This window comes from Somniosus microcephalus, chromosome 7, assembly GCF_052327205.1.
Source record: "Somniosus microcephalus isolate GS21.2 chromosome 7, FLI_Smic_1.0, whole genome shotgun sequence".
Classification (NCBI taxonomy): Eukaryota; Metazoa; Chordata; class Chondrichthyes; order Squaliformes; family Somniosidae; genus Somniosus; species Somniosus microcephalus.
Genome location: NC_140993.1, coordinates 231889425 through 231912303, shown reverse-complemented (window position 1 = coordinate 231912303; position 22879 = coordinate 231889425).

The window sequence follows — 22879 nt, the reverse complement described above, 5'->3', positions numbered from 1 at the left end:
GAGGAATTGAGGCACAGAAACAATGGCCCTGATATTTACAGGGAGGGAGCCGGGGTGGGGGGGATGTAGGAGGAGTTTTGGACGGGAAACCAGAAAGTATAGGTTTCCCAATGTCCTGCAGATGTTAACTGCAGGACGTCTTTCACATTTTTTCTGTAGATTTCCCGCCTGACAGCCAGCCTGCTTGAGAGGAGCAGAGAGCAGGTAGGGAGGGAGAGATCGCGGTCGGGAGGGGGTAGATCATGCTCGGGGCGGCAGAGTGTGGAGGTGGGGGGAGATTGTGGAGGAGTCGGCGATCATGGAGGTGGGGGAGATCGTGGAGGAGTCGGCGATCATGGAGCTGGAATTGGGTAAGCTAATTGGGCCTGGAGGAAACACTGCTGGTCCTGGCCCACAAGTAGTGCTGTAAATGCATTTACCTGATGGATCCGGCCCTTCTCACCTCCATTTACTTGCTGGGTTTTCCAAGGCCTGGGAAACCTGGCCGAAATGGGTTAAAACTAAAAAGCTTGTAAAAATGAGGCCTCCTTAAAACTTTTCACCGACCGCCCAATCGCCTGACCCCCTATCCCGCCTCCATTAAAACCAGGAGTGGGTAGTTTGGGGTGCTGTTTGAAATTTTTTTCAAAACTTGTCTTCGGGGGTTCAAATTAACCCCAATGGTGCTGGTGTTGTCTTTGTGTGTTTGCCTTCTAACTTTGTTTTCAGCTCCTGCCCCTTAAAGTCAGAAGTGGGATGGATAAGATAATATTTTTTCATGACATTAAAATTACAGCACAAAAAATCAGGTGATTCTTTTAATAAAGTGGCAAAACATGACATTTATTCAACTCTCCCGGGCATTCATTCCCTTGTCACGATCCTATTCAGTCTCGTCCAATCCCGCAGTTTCCTTATGCCTCTTGTGGTACGATCCAAGTTGTTTTCACGCTGCAGAATCCACCATCTTGATAAGATGATGAAAATAATGATTTATAGATGATCCGTTTATTGCAAATAAGGGCTGTCTGTTGTACAACTGAGTTAAAATGATTAGTTGTGGAACACCTTGATTGGTCTTCCGAGTAAATATTTCTCTCAGCTGTGTCCTCTGATGTTGTCACCGTGTATTTCCAGTCTCTTTGTTTCAATTGCATGAGGTTATGATTCTAGCAGTAGGATGTTAAGTAGGGGATGATAGAGTTGACTCTTTTCCAGTTTCTACTTTTCCAAGCCTTCCTGGAATACAAGGAAACATCAGCCCAACCTTGCCCACTAAGACTGCCAGAGAATATGCAGCGCATTCTAGGCACAATTTTCTCTACATTACAACAGTGACTACACTTCAAAAGTATCTTATTGGTTGTAAACAACAACAACTTGCATTTATGTAGCACCTTTGACATAGTAGAGCATTCCAAGGTGCTTCACAGCGGCGCTGAAGCAAAATTTGACACTGAGCCACATAAGGAGATATGAGGGCAAATAGAGGTAGGTTTTAAGAAGCGGCTTAAAGGAAGAATGTGAGGCAGAGAGGTTTAGCGATGGAATCCCAGAGCTTCGGGCCTCGGCAGCTGAAGGTACGGCCGACAATGGTAGAGTGATTAATATCGGATGTGCAAGAGGCCAGAATTGGAGGAGTGGAGATATCGCGGAGGGTTGTAGTGCTGGAGCAGGTTACAGAGATAGGGAGGGACGAGGCCATGGAAGGGTTTGAAAACAAGGATGAGAATTTTGAAATCGAGGCGTTCAACCGGGAGCCAATGTAGGTCAGCGAACACAGGGATGATGGGTGAACGGGACTTGATGCGAGTTAGGATACGGGCAGCAGAGTTTTGGATGACCTCAAAGTTTATGGAAGATGGAAGGCCAACCAGGAGTGCGTTGGAATAGCCAAGCCTAATGGTAAGACATATATGAGGGTTTCAGCAGCAGATGAGTTGAGGCAGGGGTGGAGTCGGGCGATGTTATGGACGTGGAAGTAGGCAGTCTTAGTGAAGGTGTCGCTACGTGGTCGAATGCTTATCTTGGAGAGCTTTGGGAAGTCCTGAGGTCGTTAAAGGCACTATATAAATGCAAGTCTTTCTTTTGCTCTAAAGCGCTCGCACCTCTTTTTAGAATTGTTTTTTCTCTTACCTATTAAAGAAATCTTATACCAAGTTTAGATTACAATGCTGTTTTTGGCTGCAGCGCTGTAATATAAGCGAGGTGGCCTGTATGCCTTCAGCGGCAAAGCGCAGGTGGTGGCGAAGGTAAATGGCTGTTCCTGTCAGGGCAGCCATTTTCTTCTGGCCATGGGCAGACGAAGCTTTGAACTGGCCCATATAGCCCAGCACCATGATATCCACATTGCTTGGCTGTATGTTTTCTGGTAGGTGGGAAGAACTGCAGTCAAAATCATAGCGGCCAATGCAATATTATATCAACTGTGGATAATTGTTCTGGTGTTGTTGAATCCACCTGTAGGAATAGGTGTATTCCTAACCAAATCACTGAGGTCGACTCAGGAGAAACAATCCAATAGGTCGTTAATGAAGGATTTGACGAAGTCCAGCAAACAACATAGATCGATGCAGGAGCGCCTTGGAACAGGTCTTACCTGAACGGGGACGCCACGAGGACTGACTCCGCAGTCTGGAGGTTTGTGCGATGATGTCATCGCGTTGCTCGCGTTTCCCGCGCTTGGGGCGTCATGTGACTTGCGACATGACATCATCGCGTTTGCCCGCGCTTGGGGCGGTCACGTGATGTGCGTGATGATGTCAGCGCGTTTAGGTGAGTCACGTGATGCGCAGCGTGACGTCATTGCATTAGGATGCGTTCTTAAAGGGGCAACGGCCCGAACAGGTAAACTAAGTATATACATAGGTAAATTAAAGGGAATTATATATGTATTATAAGTAAGGGACACCCGGTGGTACCGCCACACATCTGCAGTATAAACAGACTGGCCTAGAAAATAATTGACATAGCATCCATTTTACAGGCGCCTAAGCGTCTAATAACTCGGGAGGTGGGCATTCCGCACCGGAAGTACGCCACCCGCCCTATTGCTGAAGGCTGAAGTATAGGCGTCCAAGGCCCATGCCTGAAACAGGCATTAGGCCCTATTGCATATGCCTATTCGAGACCTCTTCCCAGAAATGTGCTGCCCTGAATGCAGCCGGCACTGGGCCTGCTGATTTCTGGATAACCAAGTCTGCATGCAGCGGTACTTAAAGAGACTGCTGGAATCCGCTACCAGAAAGTTAAGTTTATTAAAAAATACTTACCTGAATGTGGATTCAGGAGAAGCAGGAATGGTCCCTCCCTGCTCCATAGCAATCCTGAAAACCGATGCCAGGCCCTGCCCGCCGTCCTCCCAATCGCTTCCCCACCCAACCAATCGTGTCCTGAACAATCGTCCTCCTCCCTCTCGATCACCTCATCCACAACCACTGCCTCCCCCGCACCCCAGACCTACCTGAGGGCCGCTGCATCTACATCGCTTCTCCAATGAGCTGCCTGGGGATGCACAGCAGGCATTCGCAGCTTGCCAGTCTAATTTAAATGAGGACCATGGCCCAATTTTGATTGGGCCTCAGGTTTACCCGTCCGGGCATGGGGATCAGTCCCTGCAACCCAGTTCGTGTCGGTAGCCCACCACTATCCAATTTCAACCTGAATAAATTCAACGCAACAGGAATTGGGCGATATTTTCCATTGAAAGCAATTCTGTCATATCCACAGAATATAAGTTTTAGTTTTCTGTCTATAACCTGTTGCAAAACCTTGATAAGAGAAGAGTAGCCGTACAGAACAGCATAAAATTAGGAGGGAATAAAGAAGAGCCCTGAAAAGCCAGATGGAATCTGAGACCAACATGCAGTCAGAAGAGAAGCAAATGTTCAAGTAGGAAATATTGAGGATGGTACTGCAGCCGCCCTCATATATCATTGGGACTTGGGTAACTGATTTTACATACTTTTATATCATATAGTTTTAATTAAAGAAAATAAGCAATTTTGTTAGCACCCTTTCGAGAAACATTGAAAGGGTCAAAATTGGTTGCTATGATTCATTTCCTCAGTGAGAATCATCAGTTGTAATCATAGCTTTCATTCACAAAACCGCCGACCAATGAAATCCAAAGATGTGGGCTGGTGTGTATCCAAGGCTTTCACAATCCAAGAAAAGCAATGAGTCATCTGGTCCCCAGTAATTTTCTTGCATTGATTTTTCAAGTTAATTGTCATAACACTAGGCATAAAACATTGCACAACATTTAACTGGACCAACCAAAGAGATGTTTTTCATTTTGAACTTTAATGGTATTATGTGGTCATACAATAAAAAGTTGCAGCTAGCTTCGGCAAGTGCTTGTAATGAGGAGGTGAATAATTCTACCGCCTTCGGGGATTGGGTTTCCAGTATTTTAAGTAATCTGAACTGCAGTCTTTGAATCAATAACAATGAGTTTGGGCTTGGTCCCTGAAAATTACGAATTTCTGAATCTGAACTCCAGCACAGTGCATTGGAGCAACGCTGTGTATTCATGCCTGCAATTCCCCTGATCTCAGATAGATTGGAATGCAAGTGCAGAGTAGACTCCAGGCTTTTCCCCAACGGGAGGAATACATAGCTTGAAGAAGAGTCACAGTTGGGCTCCTTTTGCGCAGCTTTTACTAGCTGGTGTCAATGTGATACTGGTCGAGATCTGGGGGCAGGTTGCCTATAGAAACTCTTTACCTTGGTGGAATGGATAGGTCTTAAAAGGAAAAAAGGAGATGCTCCCTTGGAAGGTGTGGTGTATGTAACCTGTTCCACCTTAAGAGAACTTAAGCCTGTTCCACCTTAAGAGATGTACTACTTTCTCTGGCTGCTATATACGTAATACCGGTGGTGACCACCGGTATATAAGCACTGTGTAGTAAGATGTATTGCAGATCGTCCTGACCTCCAACCAGTAAAGACCTGTTGAACTTTAAGCTTGTAGCCTGTGTGTTATTAATTACAACTAGAACACACCGACTTTACAGAAGGGGCGGAGAGGGAATGTATGAGAAACACAATTCCCTTAAATTTGGTGTTAATAACTCAATATTAAAAATTCTGCATGAACTCTGAATAGATTTACCCAGGGTTAGGAATAATAGGGGTATGACAGCATAGTGGTTATATTACTGGACTAGTAATCCAGAGGCCAGGACGAATGATCCAGAGACACGAGTTCAAATCCCACTATTGGTGGAGAATTTAAATTCAATTAATTAAATAAATCTGGAATAAAAAAAACTAGTATCAGCAATGGTGACCATGAACTACCAGACTCTGGTTCACTAGTGTCCTTTAGGAATAAATCTGCTGCCCTTACCCGGTCTGGCCTATTGACTCCAGTCCCAGGGAAATGTGGTTGACTCTTAACTGCCTTCTGAACTGACCTAGCAAGCCACTTATTCAAGAAGGCAACTCACCACCACCTTCTCGAGGGCAATTAGGGACAGGCAATAAATGCTGGTCTTGCGGTCGACGCCCACATCCCATGAATGATTAATAAAAAAACACTCTCTTAATTGAAGATTAAAATGTGGTCAACAATGGTGGCTTGTATTAATTGATTGGTGTGGCTTCTGTGTGTGGGGAGGGAGAAAGTTGATTGCAATGACGCACGTAGATCAAAAAGTTAGCGCCCAGTCAGCGAATAAAAAAAAGTGTCCATGTATTTGAGTACTCAATCCTGTGACACACCAGGCAGACACGGTGGGAGTTTTACCTGGTGAGGGTCAGTAGTGTTAACTGAAATATCAAATAGCCGATTAAAATGTCCTGAGACTCCAGCAGCAGTGGTTTTATTGAATGTACAGTAATATTGCACAAGCTGAATCTGACTTGTTAGGCAATTTGTACTGACATGGCAGAGCCTCCAATAATCTTCAATGCCAACTTGAGCACTGCAACAGTAAGCCATGTTGGTTCAACTGTAACTTAATGGTATACTGTATTCGCTGCTCACGATGCGGTCCCCTCTACATTGGGGAGACCAAATGTAGATTGGGTGACCGCTTTGCGGAACACCTCTGTTCAGTCCGTAAGTGTGACGCGGAGCTTCCCTGTCACTTTAATTCTCCACTTCACTCCCACTCTGATCTCTCTGTCCTCGGCCTCTTACAGTGTTTCAAGGAAGCTCAATGTAAGCTCAAAGAACAGCACCTCATCTTTCAATTAGGCACTTTACAGCCTTCTGGACTCAACATTGAGTTCAACAATTTCAGACTATAACCCCTGCCCCCATTTTTCAGGCTGTATGATTTTGCCAACCCCATTTGCAACATTTTTTTATTTCCTGCCTCCTATCTTGGCACAGAATGTTCCTTCAGTTCCTTCCGCCCCTCCCACCCACCCACTCTTTCCCTGCCTCTGCACCTGCTTAAAATCTGTTACATCTCCAGCTTTTTCCAGTTCTGATGAAGGGTCCAAGACCTGAAACGTTAATGTTTCTCTCTCCATGGATGCTGCCTGGCCTGCTGAGTGTTCCAGCATTTTCTGTTGTTATTTCAGATTGCCAGCATCCGCAGTATTTTGCTGTTGTAATCTTGTCAAAATTCAGGCTTAAAATTCATACTGCGGCTTACAAAATGTATGTATGTACAATTTGAGCAGATATTACATTTAAAAAGAATAAAAATGGACGGACCACCCAGCATCGACCGAGGCTTTGGACTTGTACACGACAGAGGCACACCCAGCCAGGTCGACCCTGCAAAATCCTCCTCACTAATATCTGGATACAGCAAGGGCTATGGGCCCCGACAACATCCCAGCTATCGTGCCGAAGACTTGTGCTCCAGAACTAGCCAAGCTGTTCCAGTACAGCTACAACACTGGCACCTATCCGACAATGTGGAAAACTGCCCAGGTATGTCCTGTCCACAAAAAGCAGGACAAATCCAACCCGGCCAACTACTGCCCCATCAGTCTACTCTCAATCATCAGCAAAGTGATGGAAGGTGTCGTCGACAGTGCTATCAAGCGGCACTTACTCACCAATAACCTGCTCACTGATGCCCAGTTTGGGTTACGCCAAGACCACTCAGCTCCCGACCTCATTACAGCCTTGGTCCAAATATGGACAAAGGAGCTGAATTCCAGAGGTGAGGTGAGAGTGACTGCCCTTGACATCAAGGGAGCATTTGACCGAGTGTGGCATCAAGGAGCCCTAGTAAAACTAAAGTGAATGGGAATCGGGGGTGGGGGGGAGAAACTCTCCACTGGCTGGAGTGATACCTAGCACAAAGGAAGATGGTTGTGGGGATTGAAGGTCAATCATCACAACCCCAGGACATCGCAGCAGGAGATCTTCAGGGCAGTGTCCTAGGCCCAACCATCTTCAGTTGCTTCATCAATGACCTTCCCTCGAACATAAGGTCAGAAATGGGGAAGTTCGCTGATGACTGCACAGTGTTCAGCGCCACTCACAACTCCTCAGATAATGAAGCAGTCCATGCCTGCATGCAGCAAGACCTGGATGACGTTCAGGCTTGGGCTGATAAGTGGCAAGTAACATCCACGCCACACAAGTGCCAGGCAATGACTATCTCCAACAAGCGAGAGTCTAACCACCACCCCTTGACATTCAACGGCATTACCATCACCGAATCCCCCACCATCAACATCCTGGGAGTCACCATTGACGAGAAACTTAACTGGACAAGCCACATAAATACTGTGGCAACAAGAGCAGGTCAGAGGCTAGGTATTCTGCAGCGAGTGTCTCACCGCCTGACTCACTAAAGACTTTCCACCATCTACAAGGCACAAGTAAGGAGTATAATGGAATACTCTCCACTTGCCTGGATGAGTGCAGCTCCAACAACACTCAAGAAGCTCGACACCATCCAGGACAAAGCAGCCCGCTTGACTGGTACCCGCTCTACCACCTTAAACATTTACTCCCTCCACCACTGGCGTACCTTGGCTGCAGTGTGTACCATCTACAAGATGCACTGCAGCAACTTGCCAAGGCTTCTTCGGCAGCACCTCCCAAACCCACGACCTCTTCCACCTAGAAGGACAAGGGCAGCAGGTGCATGGGAACACCACCACCTCCAAGTTCCCTTCCAAGTCACACACCATCCTGACTTAGAAGTATATTGCCGATCCTTCATCGTTGCTGGGTCAAAATCCTGGGAATCCCTACCTAACAGCACTGTGGGTGTACCGTCACTACATGGACTGCCGTGGTACAAGAAGGGGGCTAACTACCAGCTTCTCAAGGGCAATTAGGGATGGGCAATAAATGCTGGTCTTGCCAGTGAAGCCCACATCCCATAAACAAATTTTAAAAATGTCAAAATTGGGAGAGCTGTCATACAGCCTAGCCAAGCAACAGCCTGACATAGTCATACTCGCAGATTCATCCTATCAGCCAACGTCCCAAACTCCTCCATCACCATACCTGGGTATGTCCTGTCCCACTGGCAGGACAGATCCACCAGAGGTGGCAGCATAGTGGTATACAGTCATGAGGGAGTGGCCTCAACATTGACTCCAGACCCTATGAAGCCTCATGGCATCAGGTCAAACATGGGCAAGGAAACCTTCTGCTGATTATCACCTACCATCCTCCTTCACCTGATGAATCTGTACTCTCCTATGTTGAACACTACTTGGAAGAAGCACTGAGGGTAGCAAGGGCACCGAATGTAATCTGGGTGGGGGACTTCACCATGAGTGGCATGGTAGCACCAAGCTGGCCGAGTCCTGAAGGACATAGGTGCCAGATTAGGCTTGAGGCAGGTGGTGAGAGTCCCAACAGGAGGGAAAAACCTACTTGACCTTGTCCTCACCAATCTACTTGTCACAGATGCATCTGTCCATGACAGCATTGGTAGCAGTGACCACCGCACAGTCATTGGGGAGACAAAGTCACATCTTCACACTGAGAACACCCTCCATTGTGTTGTGTGGCACTATCACCGTTCTAAATGGGATAGATTCAGAACAGATCTAGCAGCTCAAAACTGGGCATCCATGAGGCGCTGTGGCCCATCAGCAACAGCAGAACTGTATTCCACTAAAATCTGTAACCTCATGGTTTGGTATATCACTCACTCTATCATTATCATCAAGCCAGGCGACCAACCCTGCTCAATAAGGAGTGTAGAAGAGGATGCCAGGAGCAGCACCAGGCGTACCTAAAAATGAGGGCAAACCTGTGGAAGCTGCAATGCAGGGCTACATGCATGCTAAACAGCACAAGCAGCATGCTAAGCGATCCCACAATGAACAGATCAAATCAAAGCTCTGCAGTCCTCCACATCCAGTCATGAATGGTGGTGGACAGTTAAACAACTAATGGGAGGAGGAGGCTCCATGAATATCCTCATCTTCAACAATGGTGCATCGCAGCAGGTGAGTACAAAAGACAAGTCTGAAGCATTCGCACCCATCTTCAGCCAGAAGTGCTGAGTGAACGATTCATATCGGCCTCCTCCTGAGGTCCCCACCATCGCAGATGCCAGTCTTAAGCCAATTCGATTCAGTCAACGTGATATCAAGAAACAGCTGAGCGTACTGGATACGGCAAAGGCTATGGGCCCCAACAACATCCTGGCTGTCGTGCTGAAGACTTGTGCTCCAGAACTAGCTGCGCCTCTAGCCAAGCTGTTCCAGTACATCTATCCGACAATGTGGAAAACTGCCCAAGTATGTCCTGTCCACAAAAAGCAGGACAAATCCAATCCGGCCAATTACCGCCCCATCAGTCTACTCTCAATCATCAGCAAAGTGATGGAAGGTGTCATCGACAGTGCTTTTAAGCGGCACTTACCAATAACCAGCTCACCGATGCTTAGTTTGGGTTCTGCTAGGACCACTCGGCTCCAGACCTCATTACAGCCTTGGTCCAAACATGGAGGAAAGAGTTGAACTCCAGAGGTGAGGTGAGAGTGACTGCCCTTGACATCAAGACACCATTTGACAGAGTGTGACATCAAGGAGCCCTATAAAAATTGAAGTCAGGGGGAAAACGCTCCACTGGCTGGGGTCATACCTAGCGCAAAGGAAGATGGTTGTGGTTGTTGAAGGCCAATCATCACAGCCCCAGGACATCGCTGCAGGAGTTCCTCAGGGCAGTGTCCCAGGCCCAACCATCTTCAGCTGCTTCATCAATGACCTTCCCTCCATCATAAGGTCAGAAGTAGGGTTGTTCCCTTATGATTGCACAGTGTTCAGTTCCATTCATAACTCCTCAGATAATGAAGCAGTCCATGCCTGCATGCAGCAAGACCTGGATGACCTTCAGGCTTGAGCTGATAAATGACAGGTAACATTCGTGCCACAAAAGTGCCAGGCAATGACTATCTCCAACAAGAGAGTGTAACCTTCTCCCCTTGACATTTAATGGCATTACCATTGTCAAATTCCCGACCATCAACATCCTAAGGTTCACCAGCGACAAGAAATTTAACTGGACATGCCACATAAATATGGTGGCTACAAGAGCAGGTCAGAGGTTGGGTATTCTGCAGCAAATGTCTCAGCTCCTGACTCCCCAAAGCATTTCCACCACCTATAAGGCACAAGTCAGGAGTGTGATGGAATACTCTCCACTTGCCTGGGTGAGTGCAGCTCCAACAACACTTAAGAAGCTTGACACCATCCAGGACAAAGCAACCCGCTTGATCGGCACCCATCCACCACCTTAAACATTCACTCCCTCCACCACCAGTACACCGTGGCTGCAGTGCGTACCATCAACAAGATATACTGTAGCAACTCGTTATGTCTTCTTCGGTAGCACCTCCCAAACCTCCAACCACTACTACCTAGAATGACTAGGGCAGCAAACGCTAAGGAACACCACCACCACCTCCAAGATCCCCTCCAAGTCACACACCATCCTGACTTGGAAATATATCGCTGTTCCTTCGCCGTCACTGGGTCAAAATCCTGTAACTCCCTACCTAATGATACTGTGGGAGTACCTTCACCACATGACTGCAGTGGTTCAAGAAGGCGGCTCACCACCACCTTTTCAAGGGCAATTAGGGATAGGCAATAAATGCTGCCTTGCCAGTGACACCCACATCCCCTGAATGAATAAAACATTGTTTCCAACTGATTTGAATACAATGGTAGGTTGCAACTACAGATACTGTAAACCATCTCCAATGTCAGTCAGGACATCCATTGAAAGTAGGTCTTCATAGAATGATATGGCACAGAAGCAGGCCATTTGGTCCATCGTGCCTGTGCCGGCTCTTTGGTAGAGCTATCCAATTTATCTCACTCCCCTGCTCTTTCCACATAGCTCTGTATTTTTTTTTCCTTCAAGTATTTATCCAATTCCCTTATGAAAGTTACTGTTTAATTTTTTCCCACAACTCTTTCAGGCAGTACATTCTAGATCACAACAACGTGCTGCGTAAAAAAATGTTTCCTCATGTCACCTCTGAATCTTTTGCCAATCATCTCAAATCTGTGTCCTCTGGTTACTGACACTTCTGCCACTGGAAATAGCTTCTCCTCAGTTATAATAAAAATGAAACCGGATGGACCACCCGGCATCGAGCTCAGCACCGGCTATGGACACGGCAACGGTACACCCAGCCCAGCAAACCCTGCAAAGTCCTCCTCACCAACATCTGGGGGCTTGTGCCAAACTTGGGAGAGCTGTCCCACAGACTAGTCAAGCAATAGCCTGACATAGTCATACTCACAGAATCATACCTTTCAGCCAATGTCCCAAACTCCATCCCTGGATATATCCTGTCCCACCGGCAGGACAGACCCACCAGGGGTGGTGGCACAGTGGTATACAGTCGGGAAGGAGTGGCCCTGGGAGTCCTCAACATTGACTCCGGATCCCATGAAGTCTCATGGCTTCAGGTCAAGCATGGTCAAGGAAACCTCCTGCTGATTACCATCTACCGCCCTCCCTCAGCTGATGAATCAGTACTCCTCCATGTTGAACGCCACTTGGAAGAAGCACTGGGAGTAGCAAGGGCACAGAATGTACTCTGGGTAGGGGACTTCAATGTCCATCACCAAGAGTGGCGCGGTAGCACCATTACTGACCGAGCTGGCCAAGTCCTGAAGGACATAGCTATCAATATGGGCCTACAACAGATGGTGAGAAAACCAACACGAGGGAAAAACTTATTAGAACTCATCCTCACCAATCTACCTGTCGCAGATGCATCTGTCCATGACAGTATTGGTAGCAGTGACCACCATAGTCATTGTGGAGACGAAGTCCCGTCTTCACACTAAGGACACTCTCCATCGTGTTGTGTGGCACTGCCACTGTGCTAAATGGGACAGATTCAGAACAGATCTAGCAGCTCAAAACTGGGCATCCATGAGGCACTGTGGGCCATCAGCAGCAGCAGAATTGTATTCCACCACAATCTGTAACCTCATGGCCCGGCATATCCCTTACTCTACCATTACCATCAAGCCAGGGGACCAACCCTGGTTCAATAAGGAGTGTAGAAGAGTGTGCCAGGAGCAGCACCAGGAGTACCTAAGAATGAGGTGCCAACCTGGGGAAGCTGCAACACAGGACTAGATGCATGCTAAAAAGCGGAAACAGCATGTTATGGACAGGGCTAAACGATCCCACAATCAATGGATCAGGTCAAAGTCTGCAGTACTGCCACATCCAGTCGTGAATGGTGGTGGACCATTAAACAACTAATGGGAAGAGGAGGCTCCATGAATATCTCCATCCGCAATGATGGTGGAGCCCAGCACATGAGTGCAAAAGATAAGGCTGAAGCGTTTGCAACCATCTTCAGCCAGAAGTGCGGAGTGGATGATCCATATTGGCCTCATCCTGAGGACCGCACCATCACAGAAGCCAGTCTTCAGCCAATTCGATTCACTCCACGTGATACGAAGAAACAGCTGAGTGCACTGGATACAGCACAGGCTATGGGCCCTGACAACATCCTGGCTATCGTGCTGAAGACTTGTGCTCCAGAACTAGCCACATCTCTAGCCAAGCTGTTCCAGTACAGCTACTGGCATCTATCTGAAAATGTGGCAAACTGCCCAAGTATGTCCTGTCCACAAAAAGCAGGACAAATCCAATCTGGCCAATTACCATCCCATCAGTCCACTCTCAATCATCAGCAAAGTGATGGAAGGTGTCATCGAAAGTGCTATCAAGCGGCACTTACTCACCAGTAACCTGCTCACTGATGCTCAGTTTGGGTTCCGCCAGAACGACTTGGCTGCCGATCTCATTACAGCCTTGGTCCAGACATGGACAAAGGAGCTGAATTCCAGAGGTGAGGTGAGAGTGACTGCCCTTGACACCAAGGCAGCCTTTGACCGAGTGTGGCATCAAGGAGCCCTAGTAAAACTGAACTCAATAGGAATCAGGGGGAAAACTCACCACTGGCTGGAGTCATACCTAGCACAAAGGAAGATGGTTGTGGTGATTGTGAAGGGATAATTAATAGTCCTAGCCCTTTTCGGGCTACACCAGATCAGACGTATTCCCTAGACGTTCACCTTCAACTAAAGTTAGAGGTAGCCGAATTCTATAAGACGCTTAATTGGGTCTAAAGTTTCAGACTATCTCTCCCTAAAGGAAAGGAACGACCTGAAGATATTACCATCCTCTGGATAGCACTTTTAATAAGTTTAACTAGACTGTAACCTTCCGGATATTATGAGCATCCGGAAAACCCCCCAGAATTCTGCAACTCCTCACAAAAGAGTGTACAGAAATTGAGTTTGCGAGTTTGTGACAGAAATACTATTTGAGACAATTCTAAAAAATATATAGATTTATTAAAGAACCAACATGCAGCTAACAGCTGGTGATTCAATCGCAACTTTAACAGTTCAAAATACAAATAGCTTACATTTTTTATTCTCAGAGATCCTTATTCTCAAATCTTAACTTCGCTACATTTTTACATTTCTTATAGTTCTAATCCAGGATATCCACCAAAATCAAATAAGAGTACCTTTTGATTCCTGAGACTCAAAGTGTTAAAAACTTACAGGCCTAGAAATTCACTATGGCCCCGCCAGCTGCCTGGCGCCCAAAAGTTAGCGCTGGGCGGGAAGTCTATAGCGATCGTCAGATATTCATTGTTAGCGCCCCAATTCGGAAGCGGGCGCTATACCAGGGTGTGCCCGCCTCCGCTTGGTGCGCTGACACGGAATATCAGCGCTCTTGGCGCCGCTGCGCCAGGCGCTGCGCAGCGGCAGGCTGCGTTACTGCAGGCCTCCTCCTTCTCTTAAGGGGGAGCTGCCTGCAACGGGGAGATCGCCGCTGGATAGTGCCGGCAAATGAGCCCGGCACCACGGAGAAGTGCCGGGCTCATGGAAAGCAGCCGGCAATGCCGCGGGGGGGGGGGGTGGAGGAGGCCGGGGAAGGAGGTGCGGGCAGGCAGCCGCCGCAAAAGCGGCTGGCCGCACCTTCCGCTTTAAAGCGCCCCACTAAGGCAGCAGGATGGCCCCGTTTTCTGGTCGCTGTTTGCGGCCGCTTCGGAGGAGGCGGCCGCAACTAAATATGGGGATCGGCGCGGTTTCGGGGCGGAACCGGGGCACTGCGCACACCGATGACATCATCGGTGCCGGCGCAGCGCTAACGGCTACCGCCGCCAATACCGCTGCGCTGAATATCTGCGCAAACTCATTTTTGGCGCAAAATCACCCTTTAGGCGTTAACTGGGCGCAAAGCTGGCAGCGCCTTAATGAATTTCTAGGCCACAGAGTCTGCCTCTGAAGTTGAGAATCGCTTGCCCCTTCCAGCGACTTCTGACTTCCTATCTGAAAGTTCCATATTTTATAACCTTTTTGCAGTGGTATATTCTTTGAAGTTTTCTGCTGATGTAAGCTAATTATCTCTAGTCATTCTTTCTGTTGACTTCTTTCTAGTCTTACTGTCAGTTCAGCTGCTGCATGCATAATTATGCCTGCTGTGAAGGTGTTTCAAAACTTATCATAAAAAATGATTATAACAGATTTAGCTATTTGATGCCATTCCTACGAAGGTCTTCTGTTGAATTCTTAAATCACTTTAACTGGTTGAAAGCAGGCGTCATGTCTCCTAACTGTTCCAAGTTCAATACAAACACAATGTGATTGCTTGGTGCATCTATTGAAGTCACATTTACAAAGTCTTCTGTTTGTACCTTTTACAATATGTAAATCAAAAACACTTCAACTAGGGTGTTTGTTTTACTAGCCATCTTAGCTGGTTATATTACAAACTTATGTTTCCTGTCTTTCATTTGATGCCATATTTATCAAAGGCACATGGTTCTTTAATGTTCTGTGTTTATGTTCGAAGCGTTAGGCCCCGATTTTCTGGCCGCCGTTGGGCAGCTTTTCATGCGGCCGGGGGCCGAAAATCGGCAGAAAAGCAGGTTGGGACCCCCCCCCCCGCCTGATTCCCCGCCCCGTCCGACTTCCGGACCGCTGTTTCCCCGCACCCCGCTTCAGTCCCGGCCGTCGCTGGCGGGACTGCTCGTCAGAGCACTAATCACCAATGATCACCTTGTTAAGGAAGATTTTCCGGGGCCGTTGCGACTTTGGGGCTTTCCCCACATGAAAGACGCCTGCGGGGAACCCCGCCGATGAGAGCTGACGTGAAAACAGCTGGCTTGCTTGCTTGCAGCAGCAGGTCACTGAGGGCTGAAGAGATTTAAATAGGCAGCATTTGCAGGCTGCAGGACCTTGTTGATCAAGGCTTGGGGGAACATTTTGAAGCAGCTGTAGAAAGTTGGAGCCTCACACACTTCTCCAGTGTGAGCTCCTGGGAAGCCCCGCTCACCACCCTAACTCAGCGCCCCCTCAACGGAGGCATCTGCCAGAAGCATCGGAGGCCTTTGGTACCTTCCCTTCCTGGCATTAGAGGATCTCTAACAGCAGAGGCGGCAGCAGCAGAACCAGGAACAGCAGGATGAGCACCAGGAGCACCAGGCTGCTGCTCACTCACCTGAAGCTGCACAGGCCAGAAGGCGCCAGCGCTTGGAAGTGGCTTGAGAGCACCTTGCTGCGCTTTAGGGGGCCAGTGGGACCCGTTTCTGCACTGGCAGTCCTACTCAGAAGGACTTCCATGAAGATCTGGTTTTTCTGTTCAACAGATGGCCAACGCTCCTCAAGAGATGTCATTCTCTTATGAGCACTCACCATGTTTTCCATACCCTGGCGAGTTACCTCCTGCATGGAGGTTGCCAACCTTTCCATGGTGATGTGTTCATGCGCCAATGACTCCACAAAGGCTCTGCTCATGGTCGCTATGGACTCCTCCATTCGCTCCACTCTCGCAGTGACCCTGGAGACAAAACCTGCCAGAGACGCCTGCATCTGTGCATGGAGATCCATCACCTCTTCTCTTGCGGATGGACCCAGAGGCAGAGGGTCGACATGCAGCGCAGCTGAGCTGAGCTGGCAGAGTCCTGCGCCCTCCGACGAGGACTCTCCACTGCTGCCCCTGTCTCCAGAATCTGCTGAGGCTCACTTGTGAGCTGTGAAACACCAGGTGACAACACTACTCTATGTCCCGAAGGTCCCCCCGAGGTGTGAGTGTCTGCGCTGGTGCTGGGTGCGCTTACTTCTGCTGACGCTGCACCCTCAGAGGTTGGAGCTTCCTCTGAGGAGTCTGGCTGCACAGCCTCTTCCTCCTCCACAGTGAGGATGGGGGCTCTGGATGGTACTGTGGGGGAGCAAAGGAAGGAGTTAGAGATGTAATGCCAAGGTTCTTCTGGTGACTCCCAGCGAGTTGGCATCTGCTGACACCTGCATCCATGCAGCATTGGTCTCAGTGGGAGGCCTCTTCCTCCCTGACCTAGAGAAAAGGACCTCCCTGTGGGGCCTAACCCCATCCAATAATGCCTGCAGTGAAGCCTCGTCGAATTTGGAGGCAGCTCGGGGTCTGGCACTGGCCACAGCTGCTGCAGGCTCCTCTGCCATCCTGTATGGTTTGTTTGGAAGCCTTCAGATGATGCAGTGCTTGCTATGGACCTTGAAAGCACCACGAATGATGACATCATACTGTGGGGATTTCTGACTCGAATTGGACAATTAGCAAGGCTTCCCACATGCTGGGAATTAATTGGCCACTTGAGGGAAAATTGCGTGGAGCTGGCTGACACTTTTTTATGTGTGTCAGAAACCCCACAATAGGGGAAACCCGACCATTCCCCACACAAGCCGAAAATCGGGGCCTTCGTTTTTAATACTTTAAACTGGGTATAGCTATTGTGTTGGTTCCAAACTGCAGACTTCTTGGAAGTAACCCTTTGCTTCTTCAATAGGGCCATTGTTTTAGTATATACAACCAATTCCCATTTCAAAAGCTTGTATGGTGTTTACAGCTTTGTGTCAACAAATCATCTTATCTCAGAAGCCTGTATTCACAGCTTGTGTTGTTGAGACTTTTTAGATTTTTAAACCCAATTTATCATGTTTTAATACAGTCAGAATTCTGTTCATAGGATGGTGTATTTTTCTGAAATATGGCTATTCCTTCACAATTGAAGGTCAATCATCTCAGCCCCAAGACATCGCTGCAGGAGTTCCTCAGTGCAGTGTCCTAGGCCCAACCATCTTCAGCTGCTTCATCAATGACATTCCCTCCAACATAAGGTCAGAAATGGGGATGTTCGCTGACGACTGCATAGTGTTCAGTGCCATTCACAACTCCTCAGATAATGAAGCAGTCCGTGCCCCCATGCAACAAGACCTGGACGACGTGCAGACTTGGGCTGATAAGTGGCAGGTAATGACTATCTCCAACAAGCGAGAGTCTAAACACCACCCCTTGACGTTCAATGGTATTACCATCGCCGAATCCCCCACCATCAACATCCTGGTTGTCACCATTGACCAGAAACTTAACTGGACCAGCCACATAAATAATGTGGCAACAAGAGCAGGTCAGAGGCGAGGTATTCTGCGGCGAGTGTCTCACCTCCTGACTCCCCAAAGCCTTTCCACAATCTACAAGGCACAAGTAAGGAGTGTGATAGAATACTTTCCACTTGCCTGGATGAGTGCAGCTCCAACAACACTCAAGAAGCTCGACACCATCCAGGACAAAGCAGCCCGCATGATTGGCACCCCCTCTACCACCTTAAACATTCACTCCCTCCACCACTGGCGTACCGTGGCTGCAGTGTGTACCATCTACAAGATGCACTGCAGCAATTCGCCAAGGCTTCTTTGGCAGCACCTCCCAAACCCACGACCTCTTCCACCTAGAAGGACAAGGGCAGCGGTCACATGGGAACACCACCACCTCCAAGTTCCCCTTCAAGTCATACATCATCCTGACTTAGAAGTATATCGCCGATCCTTCATCGTCGCTGGGTCAAAATCCTGGAGCTCCCTACCTAACAGCACTGTGGGAGTACCTTCACCACATGGACTGCAGCGGTTCAAGAAGGCGTCTCACCACCAACTTCTCAAGGGCAATTAGGGATGGGCAATAAATGCTGGCTCACATCCCAAAAAAACAAAAAACAAACTCTATCTAAACAGTTCATGATTTTGAACACCGTGACCAAATCTCGTCTTAACCTTCTCTGTTCTAAGGAGAACAACCCCAGCTTATCCAATCTCTCCAAATAACTGAAGACTTTCATTCCTGTTACCATTCTAGTAAATCTTTTTCTGCAACCTCCCTAAGGCCTTGACATCCTTCCTAAGGTGTGGTGCCCAAAATTGATCATAATACCCCAGCTGAGGCCTAACCAGTGTTTTATATAGGTTTAGCATAACTTTGTTGCTTTTATACTCTTTGCCTCTATTTATGAAGCTAAAGATCCCATATGCTTTTTTATCAGCCTCGTCAACTTGTCCTGCCACCTTCAAAGATTTGAGTACATACACCCCCAGGCCTCTCCTTTCCTGCATCCCCTTTAAAACTCTTATGGCATCTTCACTGATGGAAAAAAAGAGGAACACAAGTAGTAACTGACCTCGTTGTGATTTCGTCCCAACTCCAAGTCTTTTTTTTCTCTTAGTGCTTTATTAATGATTTTCGGCAGCTCGTTCAGGCGTTAATGATCCTCTGAGATGGGGTCTTGAGCTGTAATGTCGGTTTAGCCTGTTTAGCGCAAGACGCCACCTTGGTTAATGAGTTGAAGCCAGCGCTAGGAACAGCCACCTGGAAGATTGTTAAACAACTGATTGCCATTTAAAATGTCTGCTAGCACTCATTAAAGAGGCTGCACAGCTTTTTGGTGGTTAGCGCTTCAATTAACGCCGTGTCCTAACAGCGGACAGCGTTGAAGTGGATTTGAAGCACTACATAAAGGGATACAAGAACAACAACAACTTGTATTTATGTAGCGCCTTTAATGTAGTAAAACGTCCCAGGGTGCTGCACAGGAGTATTTTAAGACAAAAAATTTGACACCAAGCCACATAAGGATAAATTAGGTCAGGTGACCAAAAGCTTGGTCAAAGAGGTAGGTTTTAAGGAGCGTCTTAAAGGAGGAAAGAGAGGTAGCGAGGTGGACAGATTTAGGCAGGGAATTCCAGAGCTTAAGGCCTAAGCAACAGAAGGCAGGGCCACCAAAGTTTGAGCGATTATAATCAGGGATGCTCAAGAGGGCAGAATTAGAGGAGCGCAAGTACCTTGGGGGATTGTGGGGCTGAAGGAGATTACAGAGATAGGAAGGGGCGAGGCCATGGAGGGATTTGAAAACAAGGATGAGAATTTTGAAATCGAGGCGCTGCGTAACCGGGAGCCAATGTAGGTCAGCGAGCACAGGGGTGATGGGTGAACAGGATTTGGTGTGAGTTAGGACATGGGCAGCCGAGTTTTGGATGACCTCAAGTTTACATAGGGTGGAATGCGGGCGGCCAGCCAGGAGTGCTTTGGAATAGTCAAGTCTAGAGGTAACAAAGGCATGGATGAAGGTTTCAGCAGCGGATGAGCTGAGGCAAGGGCGGAGACGGGCGATGTTACAGAGGTGGAAGTAGGCGGTCTGAGTTATGCTGCGGATATGTGGTCGGAAGCTCATTTCAGGTTCAAATATGACACCTAGGTTGCGAACAGTGTGGTTCAGCCTCAGATAGATGTTAGAGAGAGGGATGGAGTCAGTGGCTAGGGAACGGAGTTTGTGGCAGGGACCAAAAACAATGGCTTCAGCCTTCGCAATATTTAATTGGAGAAAATCTTTGCTCATCCAGAACTGTATGTATACTCACCATTTCATGTTCATCGCTGCTGGAGCTGCGAAGAGATGTCTGAAACACATCGGAAGACTTTCTGGGACACTTTGTCAAGACTTCACCAACACTCGAGTAACATTTATTCTGAAAATTCTCTGAGGAGTCACCTAAAAATAGTGAGTGTTGTGCTACTCCACCTTATTGGACACCTTATAGGAGTCACCAGGAAAAAGGGAGTGCTTGATCATGGGCCTCTTGCTAGGGGTCCCCTTGGTCTTGATGTGGAATGGGAGGAGGACATGAGACCAGGCAGAGCAGCACTATCAGCTACAGGAGAGAGGGACAGGAGGGCGAGGAGGGCAAGGTGGTGTCTTTCTCCCACTGCGGGTACAGGACATCCATCTTTCTCTGGACCTCCTCCACCAGGACTTCCAGTGCCATGTCCGACGGCGGCAGTGTGGACCTGGGAGGATCGGCGAGGCGGCGGCGGCGATATAAAGAGAGCCCGAGGCACCGGTAGGCCCCACAGCAGCAGCAGCGGCGGCGGCAGCACGGACCTGGAAGGAGCGGCGAGGTGGCAGCGGTGATATAAAGAGAGCCCAAGGTGCAGGTAGGCCTCACAGCAGCAGCGGCAGTGCAAACCGGGGAGGAGCGGCGAGACGGCGGCGGCAATACCAACTCAGCACCAGCAGAATTTTCAAAGAGTGACATCAGAAGTCAAAAGTGACGTCGGCACAAGGGGAGGGAGCTGATTGAGGCCAGTGTCGGGAGCGGAGAGAGCGGCGGTACAAGGCTTACCAATCTCACAGACTGGCGGCGGCGTTCTGGAGCCACGACAAGACTCAAAAAGTAACGTGGGCAAGAGGAAGCAGCTGATTGGGTGAGTACAGCCAGGTGAGTATTTATACTACTCTATAGTTTGACAGTTAAAATTAATAGTTTATAAAGTTTAGAAGGTCTTAATTTTTGTGGTTATAGTTTCTAAGGTCCCTGTTGTGTATTGGGGAGCGCTAGTAACCAAGGGCCCTTGAGTGTATCATTTAATTGTAGTGTAATTAGTGGTATTAATTTGATTTAAATTAATTTAAATTAATTAAAGGGTAAGTCATGGCAGGACACCATGGCCCCATGTCATGCTCCTCCTGCGCTATGTGGGAAATCAGGGACACTTCCTGTGTCCCTGACGACCATGTGTGCGGGAAGTGTATCCAGCTGCAGCTACTGACAGACCGCATTGCATCGCTGGAGCTGCGAATGGATACATACTGGAGCATTCGCGATGCTGAGGATATCGTGGATAGCACATTTAGGGAGTTGGTCACACCGCAGGTAAAGGATGCACAGGCAGGAAGGGAATGGGTGACCACCAGGCAGAGTAGTAGGCGCAGGCAGGTAGTGCAGGGGTCCCCTGTGTGCATTCCCCTCTCAAACAGATATACCAATTTGGATATTGTTGAGGGAGATAGCTTATAGGGGGAAGCCAGCAGCAGCAAACTTCCTGGCACCGTGGGTGGTTCTACTGCACAGGATGAGAGGAAAAAGAGGGCTAGAGCTATAGTGATAGGGGATTCTATTGTAAGGGGAGTAGATAGGCATTTCTGCAGCCGCAAACGTGACTCCAGGATGTTATGTTGCCTCCCTGGTGCAAGGGTCAAGGATGTCTCAGAGCGGCTGCAGGGCATTCTGGAGGGGGAGGGTGAACAGCCAGTTGTCGTGGTGCAGATAGGTACCAACGATATAGGTAAAAACTGGGATGAGGTCCTAAAAGCTGAATATAGGGAGTTAGGAGGTAAATTAAAAAATAGGACCTCAAAGGTAGTAATCTCAGGATTGCTACCAGTGCCACGTGCTAGTCAGTGTAGAAATAGAAGGATATTTCAGATGAATACATGGCTAGAGGAATGGTGCAAGGGGGAGGGATTCAAATTCCTGGGACATTGGAACCGGTTCTGGGGGAGGTGGGACTAGTACAAACTGGACGGTTTGCACCTGGGCAGGACCGGGACCGATGTCCTAGGGGGAATGTTTGCTAGTGCTGTTGGGGAGGGTTTAAACTAACATGGCAGGGGGTTGGGTACCTGTGCAGGGAGACAGAGGAAAGGAAAGCAAGGATAGAAGCAAAAGACAGGAAGGAGAAAAGCAAAAGTGGCAGCCAGAGAAATCAAGGGCTTAAATCAAACATGGCCACAGTAAATAATAATTCTAAAAGGTCTCAGAGTGTTAAATAAAACAAGCCTGAAGGCTTTGTGTCTTAATGCGAGGAGCATTCATAATAAGGTGGATGAATTAGCTGCGCAAATAGATGTCACGGATATGATATAATTGGGATTACGGAGACATGGCTCCAGGGTGACCAAGGCTGGGAATTCAACATCCAGGAGTATTCAATATTCAGGAAAGACAGGCAAAAAGGAAAAGGATGTGGGGTAGCATTGCTAGTTAAAGAGGAGATTAACACAATAGTAAGGAAGGATATTAGCTCTGATGATGTGGAATCTGTATGGGTAGAGCTGAGAAATACCAAGGGGCAGAAAATGTTAGTGGGAGTTGTATACAGGCCCCCAAACTGTAATGCTGAGGTTGGGGATGGCATTAAACGGGAAATTAGAGACGTGTGCAATAAGGGCACAGCAGTTATCATGGGTGACTTTAATCTACATATAGATTGGGCTAACCAAATTAGTAACAATACTGTGGAGGAGGAATTCCTGGAGTGTATACGGGATGGTTTCCTGGACCAATATGTCGAGGAACCAACTAGAGATCAGGC